This window comes from Phyllostomus discolor, chromosome 7, assembly GCF_004126475.2.
Source record: "Phyllostomus discolor isolate MPI-MPIP mPhyDis1 chromosome 7, mPhyDis1.pri.v3, whole genome shotgun sequence".
Taxonomy (NCBI): Eukaryota; Metazoa; Chordata; class Mammalia; order Chiroptera; family Phyllostomidae; genus Phyllostomus; species Phyllostomus discolor.
Genome location: NC_040909.2, coordinates 82,120,886 through 82,143,335, shown reverse-complemented (window position 1 = coordinate 82,143,335; position 22,450 = coordinate 82,120,886). Strand labels below are relative to the sequence as shown.

The 22,450-nt window shown below is 37.2% G+C and overlaps 1 long non-coding RNA gene and 1 other non-coding gene across 2 annotated transcripts; one reads left to right on the top strand and one right to left on the bottom strand.

The window, feature by feature from the left end:
- Positions 1–2,742: 2,742 nt before the first annotated feature.
- Positions 2,743–20,614, bottom strand: LOC118501870. Its single transcript, XR_004904532.1, has 4 exons — positions 20,496–20,614; positions 16,603–16,606; positions 9,054–9,060; positions 2,743–2,753 (listed from the first exon to the last, which is right to left on the bottom strand). It is a non-coding gene; the product is annotated as an uncharacterized LOC118501870 (long non-coding RNA).
- Positions 8,281–8,387, top strand: LOC114502241. Its single transcript, XR_003685071.1, has one exon. It is a non-coding gene; the product is annotated as a U6 spliceosomal RNA (small nuclear RNA).
- Positions 20,615–22,450: the final 1,836 nt, after the last annotated feature.

Genomic DNA, 22,450 nt, shown 5'->3' with positions numbered 1-22,450 from the left:
AGATCAAGAACAAGACAAGAGTTCACGTCTTCACCACTCCAATCCAACATAGTACTGGAAGTCCCAGCAAAAGCAATCAGACAAGAAAAATACATAAAGGGCATCCAAATTGGAAAGGAGGCAGTAAAACTGTTATGGTTTGCAGATGACATGATAATGTACATAGAAAATCCTATAGACTCCACCAAAAAACTGCTTGACCTAATAAATGAATTTGGCAAAACAATGGGATATAAAGTCAATATTCAGAAATCAAAGGCATTTTTGTAAACCAACAATGAAATATCAGAAACAGAAATCAAGGAAAAAATCTCATTTCACATAGCAACAAGAAAAAAAACTACCTACGAATAAACCTAACAAAGGAGGTAAAAAAAAACCTGTACTCAGAAAACTACACAACACTGAAGAAAGAAATTAAGGAAGACACAAATGGAAAAATATGCTGTGTTCATGGATGGGAGTAATTAACATCATCAATACCTCCATATTACCCAAAGCAATTTATAGAGTCGATGCAATACCTATTAAAGTACCAATGGCATATTTCACAGATATAGAAAAACACTTCAAAAATGTATATGGAACCATACATGACCCCAAATAGCTGCAGCAATTTTGAGAAAGAAGAGCAAAGTAGGGGGGATCACAATACCTGGTATAAAATGTATTACAAGGCCATTATAATCAAAATAGTCTAGAACTGGCATAAGAGCAGACATATGGACCAATAGAACAGAATACAGAGTCCATAAATAAACCCAAGTCTCTATGGTCAATTAATATTTGACAAAGGAGGAAGAAGCATAAAATAGAGAAAAAATAGCCTGTTCAGCACATGGTGGTGGGAGAGCTGGACAGCTACATGAAAAAAAGAAAATGAAACTCAATCATCAACATACATCATACACAAAAATGAATTCCAGGTGGATAAAAGACTTAAATATAAGTCTTGACACCATAAAGTCCAAGACAAGAACATCAGCCTGAAAGTCTCATATGTTCCACACAACAATATCTTCACTGATATGTCCCCTAAAGCAAGGGACATAAAGGAAAGAATAACCAAATGAGGCTTAGCAAATTAAAAGACTTCTGTGTGGCTAAAGAAAACAGCATTAAAATGAAAAGAGAACCAACCATATGGGAAAACATATTTGCAAATGAGATTCAGACAAGGGCTTGATCTCCAAAATATATAAAGAACTCACATGACACCATTCCAGGAAGACAAAAAGCCCAATTAAAAAATGGGCAAAAGACTTGAACAAACACTTCTCCAAGGAGGACATATAGAGGGCCCAGACATATGAAAAGATGCTCAGCATCACTAGCCATCAGAGAGAAGCAAATTAAAACCACAATGAGATAACACTTCACACCAGTGAGAATGGCCATCATAAACAAATGTTGGAGAGGATATGGAGAAAGGGAAGCCTAGTGTACTGTTGGTGGGAAATAAGATTGGTGCGGTCACTGTGGAAAACAGTATGGAATTTCCTCAGAAAACTAAAAATGGAGCTGCTTTTTGACCTGGCAATTCCACTACTGGGATTATATCCTCAGAACCCTGAAACACCAACCCAAAAGAACCTATGCACCCAATGTTCATAGCAGCACAATTTACAATAGCCATGTGCTGGGAGCAACCTAAGTGCCCATCAGGATATAAGTGGATAAAAAACTATGGTGCAATTACACAATGGAATGCTATGCAGCAGAAAGAAAGGAGGAGCTCCTACCCTTTGCAACAGCATGGATGGAACTGGACAGCATTATGCTAAGTGAAATAAGCCAAGTGTTGAAAGGCAAATACGATATGATCTCACCTTTAACTGGAACACAATCAACAAAAGAGGAAATGAAGCAAAATATAACCAGAGACATTGAAATTAAGAACAATCTGACAGCAACCAGAGGGAAGGTGGGAGGGGATAATTTGGGGAAAAATTTTCAGTAACTACTATGAAGAACACATGGACAAAACCAAGGGTGAGGAAGTTAGCAAGGGAGGGAGGTGGGTTTGACTGGCAGAGGAGTGATGGGGGAAAATGCAGAACAACTATAATTGAACAACAGTAAAATAACTTTTAAAAATAAGTATAAAAAGAAATAATGGACATATATACTGAATAAGTTTTAGATGTATTACATGTGGTTTGATTTACATATACTGTGTAATGATTACCACAATAGGTTTAATTAACTTCCATCATTCCATCATCTCATATTGTTAAAACATAAAGAAAAGAGTAAGATTTTTCTTTGTAAAGAGAACTCTTAGGATCATCTCCATTGACAACTTTTCTATGCATCATACAGAAAGCAGTGTGAACTATAGTCATCATTTGTACATTACATCTCTACTGCTTACTTATTTTTTAATTATTGTTCCAGTACAGTTTTCTGTCTTTTACTCCCATCCCAGCCGACCTGTACCAGCCCTCCCCGCCTCCCTCCCATTTCCACCCCCACCTAGTTTTTGTTCATATGTCCTTTATACTTGTTCCTGTAAACCCGTTCCCTCTTCCCCTGAAACTCCCTCCCCTCTCTCTGCTCACTGTCAGCATGTTCTCTATTTCAGTGTATTAGGTTATATTTGGCTTGTTTCTTTGTTTTGTTGTTTAGGTTCCTGTCAAAGGCACCTAAGGTGTCCATGTGTTCTTCATAGTAGTTACTGAAAATTTTTCCCCAAATTATCCCCTCCCACCTTCCCTCTGGTTGCTGTCAGATTGTTCTTAATTTCAATGTCTCTGGTTATATTTTGCTTCATTTCTTCATATGGTATTTGTCTTCCACTGCCTGTTTATTTTGCTTAGCATAATGCTTTCCAGTACCACCCATGATGTTGCAAAGGGCAGGAGCTCCTCCTTTCTTTCTGCTGCATAGTATTCCATTGTGTAAATATACCAGAGTTTTTTGATCCATTCATTTACTGATGGGCACCTAGGTTGCTTCCAGGACTTAGCTATTGTAAATTGTGCTGCTATGAACATTGGGATGCATAGGTTCTTTTGAATTGGTGTTTTAGTATTCTTAGGATAGAGTCCCAGCAGTGGGATTGCTGGGGCAAAAGGCAGATCCATTTTTAGTTTTCTGAGGAAGTTCCATACTGCTTTCCATAGTGGTTGTACCAGTCTGCAATCCCACCAACAGTGCACTAGGGTCCCCTTTTCTCCACAACCTCTCCAACACTTGTTGTTTGTTACTTTGTTTATAATGGCCATTCTAACAGGTGTGAAATGGTATCTCATTGTGGTTTTAATTTGCATCTCTCTGATAGCTAGTGATATTGAGCATCTTTTCATGTCTCTGGATCCTCTCTATGTCCTCCTTGGAGAAGTGTCTGTTCAAGTCCTTTGCCCATTTTATAATTGGGTTGCTTGTCTTCTTAGAGTGAAGTCATATGAGTTCTTTATATATTTTGGACATCAAACCTTTGTCTGAGGTCTCATCAGCAAATATGTTCTGCATACACTTGGTTCTCTTTTCATTTTAATGCTGTTTTCTTTAGCTGTGCAGAAACTTTTTATTTTGATGAGATCCCATTTGTTTATTCTTTCCTTTATGTCCTCTTGCTCTAGGGGACATATCAGTAAAATGTTGCTGCATGAAATATCTGAGATTTTCCTGCCTATGTTCTCCTCTAGGACTTTAATGGTGTCAAGACTTATATTTAAATCTTTTATCCACCTTGAATTTATGTTTGTGTATGGTGTAAGTTGGTGCTCCGAGTTTCTCCCCCCCCTTTTTTTTGTATGTAGCTGTCCAGTTCTCCCAACACCATTTGTTGAAGAGGCTATTTTTACTCCATTTTATGTTGCTGCTCCCTTTGTCAAATATTAATTGACCATAGAGACTTGGGTTTATTTCTGAACTATCTCTTCTCTTCCATTGGTCCATGTGCCTGTTTTTATGCCAGTACCAGGCTGGTTTGATTACAGTGGACTTGTAATACAGTTTGGCATCAGGTATTGTGATTCCTCCTACTTTGCTCTTCTTTCTCAAAATCTACTGCTTACTTATTTTATAACTGGGAGTTTTTACTTTCTGAAAAACTAAATTCATTGAAATGTCATTAGTTAATAAAATTATACAGGTTTCAAGTGCATAAAAAACTGTTTAACATCCCATCCACTTCTGATTCAGGAAATATATACATTGATGGTCACTTGGGTAGTTTCCATATTTTGGCTACTGTGAATAATGCTGCAATAAACATGAGAGTGCAGATATCTTGTCAAAATCCTATTTTCACTTCCTTGGAGTATATACCCAGTAGTGGAATTGCTGGATCATATGGTAGATCTGTTTTAATTTTTTGAGGAACCTCTGTATTGTTTTCCATTGTAGATGGATAAATTTGCATTCTCACCCACTATGTACATGGGTTTCCTTTTCATTCTATTGTGTTTATTGCGGCTTTATATACAATGGCCAAGATATGGAAACAACCTAAATGCCCATCAATGGATGAATGAATAAAAAAGATGTGGTACACTTCCTGAGTTCTGGTCAAGATGGAGGCATAGGTTGAAACCCTTCGCTTCTTTGCACAACCAAAAGGAGGATAACAACCAATCTAAAAGCAATAAACAACCAAAAGTGCCAAATAATCAAACTGCATGAAACTCTGACAATCAGGGAATTAAAGAAAAAAATCAACCAAAAATCAACTGCTACAGTCCATGAGGACTGGTAAAGCAGGCCTCATGGGCCAACTCAGAAAAACTGCAGTGAGGTGGTTGAGGGGTGGGGCTGAGTGGGGAGCTTGGCAGAGCTGCACAGGAGAGGCTGAATTAAGGGAAACTGACACTCAGAGCTGACTGTGGGCTAAGGCTGGGGTTGCCACAGTGAGAGGTGCTCTCAGTCTGACACAAGTCTGTTGGAAAGTGTGCTACAGATGAACAGGCAAGCTGCATTGTTCTCTCTCTGGACCCTCCTTCACAGGCAGCACAGCAAGGAGGGTTGCCCTACCTGGGTGAATACCTAAGGCCCCGCCCCCTTACAACCTATCAGCTGTCCCAAGACAAAGAAATATGGCCCAAATGAAAGAACACAGCAAAACCGCAGAAAGAGAACTAAGTGATGAAGAGATTGCCAACCTATCTGATGGAGAATTTAAAGCCCTGGTAATCAAAATGCTCACAGAACTGATTGAGCTTGGTCAAAAAATGGAAGATGCACTAAATGAAATAAAGTAAAGTATTTAGGGAACCATCAGTGACAAGAAGGAAACCAGGATTCAAAGCAAAAATTTGGAACAAACAGAAGAAATAAACATCCAACTGGATCGGAACGAAGAAACAAGAATCCAAAAAAATTAAGAGAGGCTGAGGATTCTCTGGGACAACCTGAGACATTCCCATATCTGAATTATAGGGGTGCCAGAAGGAGAAGCACAGCAGCAAGAAATTGAAAACTTATTTGAGCAAATAATGAAAGAAAACTTCCCCAATCTAGTGAAGGAAATACTTCCAAGATGTCCAGGAAGCTCAGAGAGTCCCAAAGAAGTTGGGCCAAAAAAGGAACATAACTAAGCACATCATCACTAAGTTACCGAAGATTAAAGACAAAGAGGAAATCCTAAAAGCAGCAAGAGGAAAGGAATCAGTGACCTACAAAGGGGTTTCCATAAGGCTATCAGCTGATTTCTCAAAAGACACCTTACAGGCAAGAAGGGGCTGGAAAGAAGTATTTGAAGTCATGAAAGGCAAGGAACTACATCCAAGATTACTCTATCCAGCAAAGCTATCATTTAGAATGGAAGGGCAGCTAAAGTGCTTCCCAGATAAGGTCAAGTTCAAGGAGTTCATCATCACCGAGCCCTTATTATATGAAATGTTAAAGGGACTTGTCAAGGAAAAAGATCAAAAATATGAATAATCAAATGACAACAAACTCACTACTATCAACAAAGGAACCTAAAAGAAAAGAAAGACAATGAAAACAAAAACTAAGCAAACAACCGGAACAGGAACAGAACCAGAGAAATGGACATCACACAGAGGGAGTTCAGTGGGCAGTGGGAAGGGAGGAATGGAAGGAGAAAGAGACAGGCAAGACAAAACGTAATTAGTAGGCATAAAATAGATGGGGAGAGATAAAAGTAGTGTAGGAAACAGAGGACTCAAAAACTTGTATGTACAACCCATGGGCATGAACTAAGGGGGAGGGGAATGCTGGAGGGTTGGGGGTGCAGGGTGGAAGGGGGATAACGGGGAAAAAATTGGGAAAACTGTAATAGCATAATCAATAAAAATACTTAAAAACAGATGTGGTACATATAAACAAGGGAATACTATTCAGTCCTGAGAAAGGAGGAAGTCCACACACTTGCAACATGATAGACTTTGATCACATTATGCTACATGAGATAAGTCAGACAAAGACAAGTACTATATAATCTCGCTTGTATATAGAATCTAGAAAAGTTAAACCTACAAAAATCAGAGAGTAAAATTGAGGTTACTAGGGGTTGAGATAACCCCTGGGATTGGGGATAACAGTGATAGTGTGTAAGGTACAAAGTTTTAACAAGTAGTAAAGAAATGATAAAGCTCTAATGCACAATATAATAAAATAGACAATACTGTGATACTATCATTATGTAATATGATAAATATTATGACATTGGCAATCATATTACAATACATAAATATACCGAAGGACCACACTGTACACCTTAAACTTACACAATGTTATGTGTCAAATTTATTCAAGAATAAAAAAGAGAACTCTCTCCATTTTAAGGAATGTCCCAGTATAATAGTAATAAGAGTTCTTAATTTCTACCTTTATAATACTATAACACTTACTCTTGCCCAACAAACTATCTTTTTTAAAAATTTTACTCTCCATATTATTTTATATATGGATAAACAATAATACAATGCAATCTGCTTTCATTGTTTAAAAGGTAAATTATTCAATTTGAGATTTGTCCTGGGTATTACTGTGTGATCCTCCTTGTTGGTAATCTGCAAGACAGTTTCCATGATTACATTTTATCTTGATCTATTTTACATTTCAACTTAATGAAAAGCCACCCTCACTATATGAGACTGCTCCTTTATGAATCAATATATGATTAATCACTTATGTGGTCTTCAAGATCAACCCAATGCATCTGCAGGTTGCAACATCTAATGTACCATAACACATTGTGACAAAAATCACTTCGAATAATTATAATTATTATTATCTGTTTTCATCAAAACCAGTGAATTTGATCTTCAACTTTATAGCTGCAGTGAAGCTGAATCATATTCTGATAAATTAATCTTAACCTGTATACTTCATTCTGTGTGTATTTTTCAGCATGGAATATATTGGTGGCTCTCAGAGGAAAACACTGGGTTCAATACCACTTAAAGATGCATAACCACTTATTTGTACAGGCTGGGGAGTCAAACACACCACTTACACCTTAGGCTTTTGACTGTTCTGTTTCTTCTTCTACCTCTGAATTATCCATGTCAATGAATCATCCCATGAAACATTGCCAAAAACATGGCCAGAATTTCTTTTCTAAAACTGTCATATTTAACAGCATGGCTGTCATCTAATCCTGTCCTGTATTTGGGAACAATGTATTTTTTAAATATATATTGATTCCAGAAAGAGAGAGAAGAGAAACATCGATGTGAGAGAGAAACTGACCAGTTGCCTTCCACATGTGTACCAACCACGGATTGAAACTGCAACCTAGGTATGTGCCCTGACCTAGGATCAAACCTGCAGGCTTTTAGTGCATGGAACAACACTCCAACCAACTGAGCCAGACCAGCCTGGCTCAGTGAACAATACTGAAAAACAGCTGATTCAGGAACTGCAGAGTAATATTCAGTTTTTAAAACTTCTACTCCTTCTAAAAGATAAATCCTTGGTAGAGTTAGGGTACAGAATTAATGAAAAGGTTACAAGAAATCACTTTATGAGAAGACAAGTTTTACTCAAAATCCTCAAGGACTCTCCATCTTCCATAGGAATTGCAATTTAAGCTGATAAATAGGTTCTCTCTCAGCTTGAAAGCCTATGATTTACTCCTGCATAGAGAAGTTTAAATGGATTTTTCTTTAAAACAACAACATTTTTCATCACCATTTTTTTCTCATCAATAATGCAAGATGACTGAAGGAAGTAGAAAGATAACTCCTGCATTTAAAAATGGCCTAGACATTATACATCTTAAGATTAGGTCATTGATATCTTTCCAAAGTATACTGAATGGTCAGCAGTGACATTAAATGGGAATTTTTTTGCCTTAAGAAATATACGGTGCTCTCTTCAGCAGCACATATACTAAAATTGGAATGATACAGAGAAGATTAGCATGGCCCCTGCGCAAGGATGACACGCAAATTCGTGAAGCGTTCCATATTTTTCTTCATAATACTCAAGGGAAGAATACATCAAAAGGACATAAATATTGTAAATATATATGGACCCAACATAGGAGCGCTGAAATACATAAAGAAAATCTTAGAGGACTTCAAGAAAGATATGGACAGCAACACAATTATAGTGGGAGATTTTAACACCCCACTATCAAAAATGGACAGATCTTCCAAACAAAATATCAACAAAGATATTGTGGCATTGAACAATACCCTTGAGGAAACGGACTTTACTGATATATACAGAGTCCTCCACCCAAAAGAAGCTAAATATACATTCTTTTCAAATGTACATGGAACATCCTCAAAGATAGACCACATGATAGGACACAAAACAAGCCTCAAGAATTTCAAGAAAATTGAAATCATACCAACCATTTTCTCAGACCACAAGGGTCTGAAGCTAGAAAAAAACCCGAAGGAAAAAAAACCAAAAACACTCAAAATCATGAAAATTAAATAGCATGCTATTAAATAATGAATGGGTCAAGAATGATATTACGGAAGAAATCAAAAGGTTTCTGGAAACAAATGAAAACGAACTCAAAACAACCCAAAACTTATGGGACACAGCCAAGGCAGTCCTGAGAGGGAAGTTCATAGCTATACAGGCCCACCTAAAAAGGTTACAAACATCCAAACAAACAACATAACCCTACGTCTACAAGAACTCGAGGAACAACAACAAAGGCAGCCCAGAGCAAGCAGAAGGAAGGAAATAACCAAGATCAGAGCAGAATTAAATGACATAGAGACTAAATGCATGATTCTAAGGATCAATGAATCCAAGAGCTGGTTCTTTGAAAAGATAAACAAAATCGACAAGCCTTTAAGCAGACTCATCAGGAAAAAAAGAGAGAAGACCCAAATAAACACAATCAGAAATGAAAGAGGAGAGATTACAACAGATACCACAGAAATACAAAGGATTGTAAGAAATCACTACAAAGAACTGTATGCCAAGAAATTTGAAAACCTAGGTGAAATGGACAAATTTCTAGAAAAATATAATCTTCCAAAATTCAATAAAAAAGAAGCAGAAAACCTGAACAGACCAATAACAGCAAAAGAAATTGAAGCAGTAATCAAAAAACTCCCAACACACAAAAGCCCTGGACCAGGTGGTTTCACAGGAGAATTCTACAAAGCATTTAAGGAAGAGCTAACACCTATCCTTCACAGACTATTTCAAAAAATCCAAAAAGATGGGAGTCTTCCAAACTCTTTTTATGAGGACAACATCATCCTAATTCCAAAACCAGATAAAGACACAACAAAGAAAGAAAACTTCAGGCCAATATCACTGATGAACATTGATGCTAAAATCCTCAACAAAATACTGGCAAACCACATCCAACAATACATTAAAAAGATCATACACCATGACCAAGTGGGATTCATTCCAGGGATGCAAGGATGGTTCAATATTCGCAAGTCAGTAAATGTAATACATCACATAAACAAAAACAAAGACAAAAACCACATGATCATATCAATTGATGCAGAAAAAGCATTTGACAAGGTACAGCACCCATTCATGATAAGAACACAGCAAAGTGGGAATAGAGGGAGCATTCCTCAACATAATAAAGGCCATATATGAGAGACCTACAGCCAGCATCATACTCAATGGGCAAAAATTAAAATCTTTTCCACTAAGAAGAGGAACAAGGCAAAGCTGTCCACTTTCACGGCTTCTGTTCAGTATATTACTGGAAGTTTTAGCCACAGCAATCAGACAAGAAAAAGAAATAAAAGGCATTCAAATCAGAAAGGAGGAAACAAAACTGTCACTGTTTGCAGATGACATGATAGTATACATAGAAAATCCTATAGACTCTACCAAAAAACTGCATGACCTAATAAATGAATTTGGCAAAACAGCAGGATACAAAGTCAATATCCAGAAATCAAAGGCATTTCTGTACACCAGCAATGAAACAGCAGAAACAGAGATCAAGGAAAAAATCCCATTCAAAATAGCAAAAATAAAAATAAAATATCTAGGAATAAACCTAACCAAAGAGGTAAAAGACCTGTATTCAGAAAACTACACAACACTGAAGAAAGAAATGAAGGAAGACACAAACAAATGGAAACATATACCGTGTTCATGGATTGGAAGAATTAATATCATCAAAATGTCCATACTACCCAAAGCAATTTACACATTCAAAGCAATTCCTATTAAAGTACCAATGGCATATTTCACAGACATAGAATAAACACTTCAAAATTTATATGGAATTATAAACGACCCTGAATAGCTGCTGCAATTTTGAGAAAGAAGAGTAAAGTAGGAGGGATCACAATACCCGACACTAAACTATACTACAAGGCCTGTAATCAAAACAGCCTGGTACTGGCATAAAAACAGGCACATAGACCAATGGAACAGAACAGAGAGCCCAGAAATAACCCCAAGTCTCTATGGCCAATTAATATTTGACAAAGGAGGCAGCAACATTAAATGGGATAAAAATAGCCTCTTCAACAAATGGTGTTGGGAGAACTGGACAGCCACGTGCAAAAAAATGAAACTTGAGCACCAACTTAAACCATATAAAAAAATAAATTCAAGGTGGATAAAAGACTTAAATATAAAACGTGACACCATTAAAGTCCTAGAGGAGAACGTAGGTAGGAAAATCTCAGATATTTCACACAGAAACTTTTTTACTCACGTGTCCCCTAGAGCAAGGGACATAAAGGAAAGAATAAACAAATGGGACCTCATCAAAATTAAAAGCTTCTGCACAGCTAAAGAAAACAGTATCAAAATAAAAAGAGAACCAACTGTATGGGAATACATATTTGCCAATGATACCTCAGACAAGGGTTTAATCTCCAAAATATATAAAGAACTTACACGACTGCACTCTAAGAAGACAAGAAATCCAATTAAAAAGTGGGCAAAGGACTTGAACAGACACTTCTCCAAGGAGGACATACAGAAAATCCAAAGACACATGAAACGATGTTCAATATCGCTAGCTATCAGAGAGATGCAAATTAAAACCACAATGAGATACCACTTCACACCAGACAGAATGGCCATCATAAACAAAGCAACAAACAACAAGTGTTGGAGAGGTTGTGGAGAAAAGGGGACCCTAGTGCACTGCTGGTGGGACTGCAGACTTGTACAACCACTATGGAAAGCAGTATGGAACTTCCTCAGAAAACTAAAAATGGATCTGCCTTTTGCCCCAGCAATCCCACTGCTGGGACTCTATCCTAAGAATACTAAAACACCAATTCAAAAGAACCTATGCATCCCAATGTTCATAGCAGCACAATTTACAATAGCTAGATGCTGGAAGCAATCAAGATGCCCATCAGTAAATGAATGGATCAAAAAACTATGGTACATTTACACAATGGAATTCTATGCAGCAGAAAGAAAGAAGGAGCTCCTACCCTATGCAACAGTGTGGATGGAGCTGGAAAACCTTATGCTTAGCGAAACAAGCCAGGCAGTGAAAGACAAATACCATATGATCTCACCTTTAACAGCAACCGAAATAACAAAACAAAGAAAGAAGCAAAATATAACCAAAGACACTGAAATAGAGGACAGGCTCACGGTGACTAGAGGGGAGAGAAGAGGGAATTTAAGGGGTCAGTGGGAAGGGCTCACAGGAACAAACTTAAAGGACACATGGTCATAAACTAAGGGGAGGGTGGTAATGGGAGGGAAGTGGGGAGGGTGGGAGGGGGGAATGGATTGGGAGTAAAAAGGAGAAAACTGTATTTGAAAATGATTAAAATATAATAAAAAAAGAAAAGAAATATAGGGTTTTTTATGCTTTTCCTTTTTTAATTGTTGTTCAAGTACAGTTGTCTCCATTTTCAACCCACCATGCTCCCTCACCCCCACTCATTCCCACCTCCCACCCTGGAACCTATCCCCTTTGGCTTTGCCCATGTGTCCTTTATACGTGTCCCTTGATGGTCCTTCCCCTATTTTCCCCCATTATCTGTCTTCACCCTCGTCTCTGATTACTGTCATTTTGTTCTTTATTTCAATGTCTCTGGTTGTATTTTTCTCAAACTATATTTCTGGAATAAGTAAGCAAAATATAACCAGAAATAGTTTCAGATCACATTCACCTAGAACTTTAAGGCCTGGGGATCAAGGGGTTTCTGTAAGTGCAAAAAGAAGAAATGCCTTAGTTCATTATTCATTGTGAGTCACATGTGAAACTTGGACTCAGAAAGAATTCCAAAGATTCTTCTCTTTTTGTACCATGTCTTCAGAACAGTTTAATAACAAATAAACTTTGGCCCCTCCCCTTCCTAATCCTAGCCTGACTGATGAACATGTGAGAAAGAGAAATTTAGATCAACAATTCTAAAATTATTTAATATTAGATAAAATGTCTAAAATTACATAGTGACTTTCCTCTGCAAATTCACATATCTCACACAAGACATATTCAAAACACTTGCTAGCAGACACACACACTCATAATTTCAACAAACATGGTGCCCATTGTCTCTTTTTAAAAATAACATGTCATTACTTGAATGTAAAAAGTATAAATGAAAAATTCTGTCTACACCTTCACCTTATGTTTCACAGACTCTAAACATAAAGAAGTAATAGTCAGAAAATGTTAATTCCCTCTAGTAGTCCTGGGACCTCTGTTAGGAATGCTAAAAAGGTGTGAAGACCAGAGAGCTGAGATGCATGGAGTTCTTTCTCATTATCTTTTATCAAGCATGGAGGAGACTGAGAATAACCTAATTTGACAGCATTTTATGTGAAAATCCTTAATGATATTAGTTAACCGGAATTTTGGTGAGTCATTAGAATAACGCAAATACCAAAAAATGCTGATGTGGTCATGGTCTATATTAGGAACATTTTAAAAGAACACATTGTTTGCATCTATGAAGGAGAAAGTCTGAACTCAGCACACATACAGTGATGTTTGGAATGTCATTTTTTTTCTTTATTCTTGGCTTTTAAAGAGGAATGTCAGCTACATATAACAGTCTACCCAAAATGTATGCAATGGAATATCAATGACAAAGAAAATAATTCCATGGCTACTCTGATTAAATTAGTTTGAAAAATACCAAATTAAACACATGCCATTTTAGAGAGTTTTCTCAAACTCAGATTCCATCAGAAAATGCATATACTAGTTAGTGTGCATTGTGAAGCTCTAAGATGCTAAGGTTTTAGCTTTCTCTGATGAATTTACCATGGAACTCCTTTTTAAAGATGTAGGTCTCAGAACTAGTGTTACAAAGGACATGCTTTGGGAAATATTGATCTAAAAGCTATTCAAAATGTCATGTACCAAGTGATAAGAAATTTGAAAACCAAGCTCATTGAGGTTTATTTGGACAAACTAAGCATTTTAGATTGAAAAAAAAAAAGAGTGCAGAGAATCATAGTAAGTGAATTAAAAGAGAAGACATTTATTTCCTTCAAGATTGTTTTAAGGACATATAAATTACAATCACTGTGTGGAAAATACAGGGGCTTGTTTTGACTTGGAATAAGAAAGATATTTCTATCAGTGTCTAAGACTGCTGGGATCTTTTAAAAAGAGCAATGAGATTTCCTAAAATAATTCAGATTTTTCTCTATTAGACATCAGTTTGGAAGTTTGTGGAAGAAATCTTGAATCTGTAAAAACTTAGAGTGGCGTCCAAATTTACACCAATTCAATGACTTAAATTATGCAGTCATTTCTCACTAATCCACCTATGCATCTATGCCATATTATTAATAACCTTAAAACATATCACTCTATAGTTTATATCACTCAGTAATTAAAACTTCCAGTGGTTTTGATATTGATTATCAGATAAACTCCTGTTTCATTAGACTATCCATTAGTCATGACACTGAGCACACACATAGCAAAATTCAAGTGTTGTGTACAAAAGAAATACTTGGCAACAGCATGATCCTAAAGACACTGTCTCAGGGAACAGTGGTTCCCAAAGTGGTTGCATAACAGGAATAATCAAAGACACTTTTAAAAATTAAAGGATTTCAGGGGTCCATGCCTGCAAATTCTGAGTCAGGTCTGGGGTAGAGCCCACAGACCTTTTACAATAGAAGTCTCCCAGTTGATTCTGGTGTACTAACTGATTTTTGAGCCACTCTTCTTGATTCAGGCTCCATTTGTTGAAGCATACCTCTCCAAGCTTGTGTCACTGTGATGGTTACGTCTCTGAGGTGACAAGTGGTAACAGGCAAGATCGAGGACCCAAAATCTGATGAACTGGCTCACATTTCAATTGCAAGGATTACTGTAACCATCCCAGACCAATTTAAGGGGCCTAGAAAATGCCTCTTGTATGACTTTGGTTCTAATGTGGACTTCACTTGGACAGAAACCCCTCCAACATTAGCTGGTAAAACTAGGCCTATGTTCCATACTTGCTATTGCATGGCATTCCATAAATGCGTAATCCCAAAGGTAAGCCAGAGATGAAGTAATGGGACTCTTGCTCTCCTATGCTGAGCAGAAAGCTCCCCTTTTGAAATTATACTCAGATAGAAAGTAGCAGAAACAGTCCCAGAATTCAGAGCTGTGTTCCCTCTAGACTGTTGAAAGAATGTCACCAACATTTAAAATTGCCTACAATTTTGGTTCAAATTACCTTCCTATCTTTATCCCTCAATTCTTTTGTGAAGCCTTCACCCTACCCAAACAGAGCTACTTGCTCCTCTTGAACATTGACTCCTTATTCCAATTCCCATGTTCACTCATCATGTCTCCAAGCCTCAGGATATGTTGCTTTTTCTAACCTTACACCATGGAAAACCACCATATTTTAGAACAGATGTCAGCAAACTTTTTCTGTCAAGGGCCAGAGAATAAGTATTGTCAGGCTTGCTGCCATACTGTCTCTGTCACAACTCAGTTTTGCTGTTCTGAAGCAGGAAAGTAGACACAGACATGGGCCAGATTTGGTCTGCAGGGCACAGTCAGCAAAGCTTGTCATTAGATTCAGCTCAGAAGTTACCTTCCCTGACTGCTTTCATGAAACGTCCTTCCCTTTTATCTTCATCAAGCAGAGATAGAATTTCTTCTTTTACACTCACATAACACTTGTACATATTTTTACAGCAACTCTCTCATGTACTATGTAAATTATTTACATTTTCCGTTTCCTTTCTAAACAGTGACCCCATCAAGGATAAAGACCATTTTTATTAATCAGTGTCAAACAAAACAACCGACGGTTATACGCATTCAATAAATGTTGACAAGTTGAAGTAATAAACAAATGACTAAATGAACAGATGATAAATACATTAAATGTGAGGTGAATCTTGAAAAAATGGACAGAACTTACAGAAGACTCTTGAAATAAAAGTGTACTTTTAAATCTAAGGGAACACAGCTTGCTTTTCTCCCTCAAGAGCCCCCTTTATTCATTCTATAAATATTGACTGAAGAGTATGTGCTAAGGGGAAAGCCCTTGAGTGTTAACATTCTGCAAAGTGGTGCTTCTCAGAGTTGAAGATTATAAAGTACATGAAGTCACTGTACCCACTAAATGTGCCTATTATCATCTGTGCATGAAAGTCCTTTTAAAAGTTAATGGGATTTAAATTCACATAGCAGAATAAAAGAGAGGAATGCCCAGACCAAATTACACGAGAATTTATGATACCTTGTCTCAGTATGTTGAATTGAGGGATTTGCGTTACTGAAGATGGCATTCTAATGGAGGCTTTTCATCCTTAGCCACATATTGAAAAGGAGAGCATTGCAGAGTACCAGCATACTAACCCTTTATTTGAGAAGGTCCCTGGGTCTTTATATCCACCATAAATACCATTAATCTTCTATAATTAACTATGAAGTTCTTAATTTGTGTTGTCTATCATTCGGTCCAACTGGACCTCCTCTTGGCCATCTGTTGTAATGTATATTTCACCAGTGATCTTCATATATTTTAGATGCTATAACATTCTAGGCAATCATTCATGCAACTATTGCTAAAGGACTGAGTATCAATTTCTGCTGGTTGAAAACTTCATATTTAAATGATGCAAATCCAAAACTCTTCTTCAAATGCCTAAATATCTGTTGCTAAGCTTTGAACAAACATCCCTGGTTGTGTTAAATTCATGGCTCCAGATTTTTGGCCCATGGGCTTCATGTATAGGTTAGGAGTCTTGGTTTCTGAACATTCTAATGCAGTCTGAATTCATTATAGGAACTGAACTTTCACTGGCTCTGAGACAACACTGCAAGGCTGAACTTCAGCCCCTTCAAAAGAATCCGTGGGCCACCATCAAGTATTGAAGGAATCCCCAGGAGATGTTTTCCACATTCTTTTTTTTTTAAAAGATTTTATTTATTTATTTTTAGGGAGGGAAGGGAGGGAGAGAGAGAGAGAGAGAGAGAGAGGGAGAGAGAGAGAGAAACATCAATGTGCAGTTGCTGGGGGTTATGGCCTACAATCCAGGAATGTACCCTGGCTGGGAATTGAACCTGGGACACTTTGGTTCCCAGCCCACGCTCAATCCACTGAGCTACGCCAGCCAGGGCTCATTTTCCACATTCTTATGTGGAAATCCATTCCCACTTTGTGTTGACCATCTTCTGACATTCTTGCTAGAAAACACCATATGGATATTAAGCCTCTAACAGGGGTATCAAATTCATTTTCACCAGGGGCCACATCAGCCACATGGTTGCCTTCAAAGTGCTGAATGTAATTTTAGGACTGTATAAATGTAACTACTCCTTAACTAGGGGCAAGGAGCTCAGTGCTGCTACTGGGTAGAGACAAGGTGCTGGGTCAGGAAAAACAAAGTGGAGGGCCAGTTTCAACCTGTGGGCCTTGTGTTTGCCGCCTGTGCTCTAACTCTACAACTGTGGTAACACAGGGGAGGGAATAAGGCACCCTTCTATTATACTTCATTGGTGATGGCAAGTTGGTGGGTCTTTGCCCCAAAAGTTTACATATTTTAGTGAAGCAAGCCTGTTTTACATTACAGTGCTTTTCATAGACATATGTTGAGGGGTCAGGAGTGGTTTCAAATGGATATTTGCAAAATGCCTTCAGAATAAGCTATCTCTTTGATGCCAAAAATTTTGTTACTGGGAAAATTTTTTATTCCTGGTGCATCTCCTTAGAGCCAGCTCTTTCCAAAGGATCATCTCACTTTCAGTTGATATAATCTGCTATCTCCCACAATGGCCCTCACACCTGCTGTTTGCCATACCAAAATGTCAGTTTGTGTTCAATATAGAATCCTTGCTATATCCATAATGCTTTTATCCTGAATTCCTTCTTTAATTTAGTGAAGACTGTTCACTAAAGTTATCAAAAAAGTTACTCTACCTCTTTCTAAATGAAAAATGACAAATATAAGTACATATATTAACATTACTAATGTCTTCTCAGAAAGAGCTATATCACATGGAAAAGTACAGTGATTATTTTGTCTTCATATTTTGGAAGTAGGAAAGATCTTGGATTATATCTTCAGTGGTAATGTTCTACAAATGAGAATATTTAGCTCCAGAAAAATCAAAGGAATTAAGACGTCACACAATTAGAAAGCTATTTATTATTGTAGTCCCTTGGAAAGAATGGAAAAGGTAAAACTTTAAAGAAAAGGCTGGGAGAAGGTCATCATGAACTACAATGTCCATAGTGGTACAATGGACAGCAACACCAAGCCAGGAATGGCAGCATGCATTAGGCAGGCTGACAACAAACCTAACACTTACCACAGTTTACGTGTATGTTCATTTTCTAGGGTAGGTCTGTAATAAGAATATGTTGCCCACCAAAAATTATGCTGAGTACTCCATGACTTTATTCCAGATTCTGCACCAAATTAAAAGTTCTAAGGCACTAGTTACTGCCCTCCAGTATAATTCTGTGTGCTCACTCCCATAACTTCAAAATGTGATCTTAAAGATGTGTTGGTTTTTTTCTACAGTTATTGTATAGAACCAAAATACAGATCAAAAGACATCTTTGAACTTCTTGTGGGCTAAGAAAAGAGACCATATTTTACTGTTTTCTAAAAACAAGAGGATTCTGGGAATGGGAGCAATGAATTTGGTTTCTGACAGCTTCTCTGTGTGTGATGGTTACTGGTTACAGGGCCTTACTGTCACCTCAGAGTATAAATTGTAGCCCAAGGATTGTTCTGTGTGTGACCTTTCACGCACACTTGAAAGCAAACAAATGAAAGAGAGGCAATACCATCAGATATGATGATTTATTATTAAAGCACCAGATTTTTGTTTAATATAAATGTAAAAACATAACCTTCCCTTCCAGCTAGCCAGGTAGTTTCGGCAGTTTATCAAACCCAAAGCAGTGAGCTGTGCAGTAAGAAAGGAAGAAAATCTATTTCTGTCCAGCTGTCTTTCTTTTCCTGAAATCTAGGGAGACAGATTTGGGACAGAGGTGATTCCAAATAATGATCACAGTCAAACAAAGAAACTCCTTCATACAATTAATCTCATTTCATTTCATCCTTAATTCTTAGATGTGCCAGCACCTAACATGAAAAATGTTAAGTCTCCTTTTTTCTCTTTGCACTGTTCTGTGAATTTTTATTTCTTCCATACTTTTGTCAGCTCCTCATTCACATAATAAATGCAGGTTTTTTGAAAGCCATTTTCTTCTGTCTCGTTTTTTGAAAGGTATTTAAAATTCTTGCACAGATCCTGCCGAAATACAAAGCTGATGCCCATAGTCACTCTGTAAAGCATAAGTTGTGTTGTGACTACCTGATCGATTCACCCACTCAAATATTTCTTGAGCACTTACTATATGTCAGGATGGATTCTAGAAACTGGAAATATAAGGATTAACATACATTGTAAGATTCCTGATCTCATGGAACTTAATATAGTGTGTGTGTGGTGGGAGGAGATGAAGCAAAGGTAATAAATAAACAAGATGACTTTATATAGGTAAAGTGACCTGGAGTTGGAATGTCAGTTACTTTATAGAGAGTGAAGAGATAACACTTCTCCAAGAAAGTAATATTTGAACTGAAACCTGAATGGTAAGGACTCAAGCATGAGAAGGTGTAAGAGAAGATATTTTGGGTAGAAGGAATAACCAGTGCCAAGACCCTCAGTCAGAAAAGACCTAGCATACTTACAGAAAGGGGGCATACTTATAGAAAGGGTGTCAGTGTTAGGAGCAAAGTTAACATGGGGGAATCACAGAGATTAAGTCCTAAGAGGAGGTAGGGACCAGATGACACTGTGCCTTGCATTGTAAAGGATGATAGTATTTCAAGGTGTAATAAGAGCAGATATTGGAAGATTATAAACAAAGAATTGACAAGGAAGTCTTAGGGGGGGAAAAAAGAGAAAAATGCAGCAATTTCATTATAATATTTTGTTTATGTTTGCTTATTTGTGCAGACATTTTGAATTTTGGGGATTTAGCGGAATGATAGAATAGCACGTCCATTCTACAGACTGGATGCTTTCTTACTGTTTTCAGTTAATTAAACTTGTCCTAAGATCTAATTTTAAAGGTGCATAAAAGTGGAGAGATTATAGCTGTCTGGTAATGCTTGCTCTCCCAAATGTGTTTGGTGGAGACTGAAACTAAATAGAGAGAAAACCTGAAAAATTAACTTGAATTTCAGGAATAGGAAGAAGTCAGTAAAACCTGAAGGACAGGAAGCAAATTTCAGGACAATATATACTTTAAGATGTCTTCCTTTACATTCTCCAAATACACACTCATCAGAATAAAAAGAAAAGTCAAATGAGAAGGCTGTTTTATTTGAATTAAGATTTTATACATCACACTTCAAAATCAGAAATAGCTATAATGCTAAGACATTTCAAAGCACAAAAACATTAAGGAAACGGACCCAACATTACATCCTTCCATCTGTTAAATTCCACACTATTTTCCACATGTTCTCAGAACAACAAGGAAGGATACACAGGAAATTACTTCCAGAATTAGATCAGAAAAATTAAAGACCATTTTCTGTGCTACTGTACAGTTGGAAAACAAACTTCTCAATGCCTCCCAAAGCCCCCCCAAAATTGAGCTATATTTTATGAAGATGAGGACTAATGCCTACTCAAAAAGATAGCTGATTTGATGCACAGAATTAAAAGAGATAAAATAACTGGTTTGATGTAAGCCAAACTGGTCAAAGGAATGAATGTTGTATAAGATATCTCTGTAAATATGGAATGGATGATGTCTTTAAACAGAGCTGAAAATTCAGCAGACCCAGTTCATCTTAGGGAGCCTCCATGTCCCCTTTACATGTAGAATATCTTGCCATCTTCCTTTTCTTTTGGTCTTTTCAACTATAAGACCCAAACAACTTAGAAGTTCAGATAAGCTCCTTGTCACATCACTGTGACTCTGTCCTGCCTTATATCTGAAAGACTAGAGACCAAGAGAAAGGTGCAAATACCAATCACAAGCAATGAAGTGTGATGATAATTGTTTTCCATTAGTTTAAGTCAAGACTGGTAAATTTGAATGCAATTTGAATTCTTATTGAATGCCTATAATAAAGGATATATAAAATTTACATCATTTAGATGCCCAAGAAGCAAAACACTAAAGATAACTTAAATATTTGCTTCAAAACGTAATTATTAAATTCATTGCATTTTCCACCCTGTTTCTCTGATTGGTTTTATTATTCTTCCTATAAAATGGAAACTGACAATAAATTGATATATTTTGAAGAGAGAACCAGAAAGAGTAAATAACCAATGAATTAAGAAGAAGCATAAGATGTAGAAATTTAGCATGGAGACTCTGAAAGCAGGTAGCCTGGGCTTGATTCCGGCTCTTCTGCTTAGTGGCCAATAACCTCTGATGCAGACTCCATCTAGTGGGGTCCATATGTTGTGGACAAAATGAAACAAATTCACACAGACTACCAAAGTCCTGTGGAGGAAAAGGGATGGCATGGCCACTCTCTCAAGGGGAGAGCACTTTTCTAACAGCATATATCAAAGAAGGTACTCATTCATTATGCTCAGGTTTGCTTTAGGTTACTAAAAGCAAGAATACTTTTTACAGATAACAAAGGAAAGGATGTTACTGATTACTTCTTAGAGATCAACAAGAAAAAATGTTGCAAATGCAAGGGAACAATAACAGTGATTGTTCTGGTTACACACCATCCTTGGGATAATTAGCACAGACTTCAGGAAGTTACTTTAAAGACATGCAGTAAGCACTTGCTGCTTCAACTCAGGGTGAGGGAGTTTTAGCAAGAGTAAGCCTCAAAGCAGCCTAGGTATAATGCAGGCCTGGTTTCCCACGGAAAAGCTGATCCATGGGTTTGGCTTCCTGTGTACCAATGTGCACCTATCAGTTTTCCAAGAGGGCTGGGCTACATTTGCTATTCCACGCAGATAGGTTCCTTACAAACCTCCATTGCTTCAGTTTCCCCATTTATAAATAACAATAGTACCTACATCACAGGGTTTGGCAGATAATTAAATGAGAAGAATATATGAAGTCTTGAAAGGTGTTCCTTGCATGCAGTTAAAAACCATTATTTTTAAAGAAATAACAGTTTACTCAAGATAATTCAGTGTGTCAATCCTGGAGTCTATAATTAATGAAGTGTGAAGGGTGAATTATAAGTGAGTTACTTTTAGAATAGTTGTGAGACAGTATTAGGTGAGAAGATTTGATTTTTTAAATTTTAACTATAGTGGGGGATAAATGCAAATAATAAATTTTAGAAAGGGTCTTTTAATATTTATTTATGATAAATAACTATAAAACAGAAGATACATTCCTAGGAAAATAACATGAAAAACCACAAATGGACTTAAATTTCAAACCTGATTTCAAATGTAGGCTCCATCACTACTAGTTTTAGGGGATCTCTCTGATATTTAAAGGGTTTTGTTGTAATAAATGTTAATTTTTTAAAGTCTCACGAAGCTTGCAGCTAGTTAGCTTTGCCCTGGCTGGTGTGGCTCAGTGAATTGAGTGCCAGGCTGTGACCAAAGTGTTGCCAGTTCCATTCCCAGTCAGGGCACATGCCTGGGTTGCAGGACAGGTTCCCCAGTAGGGGGTGC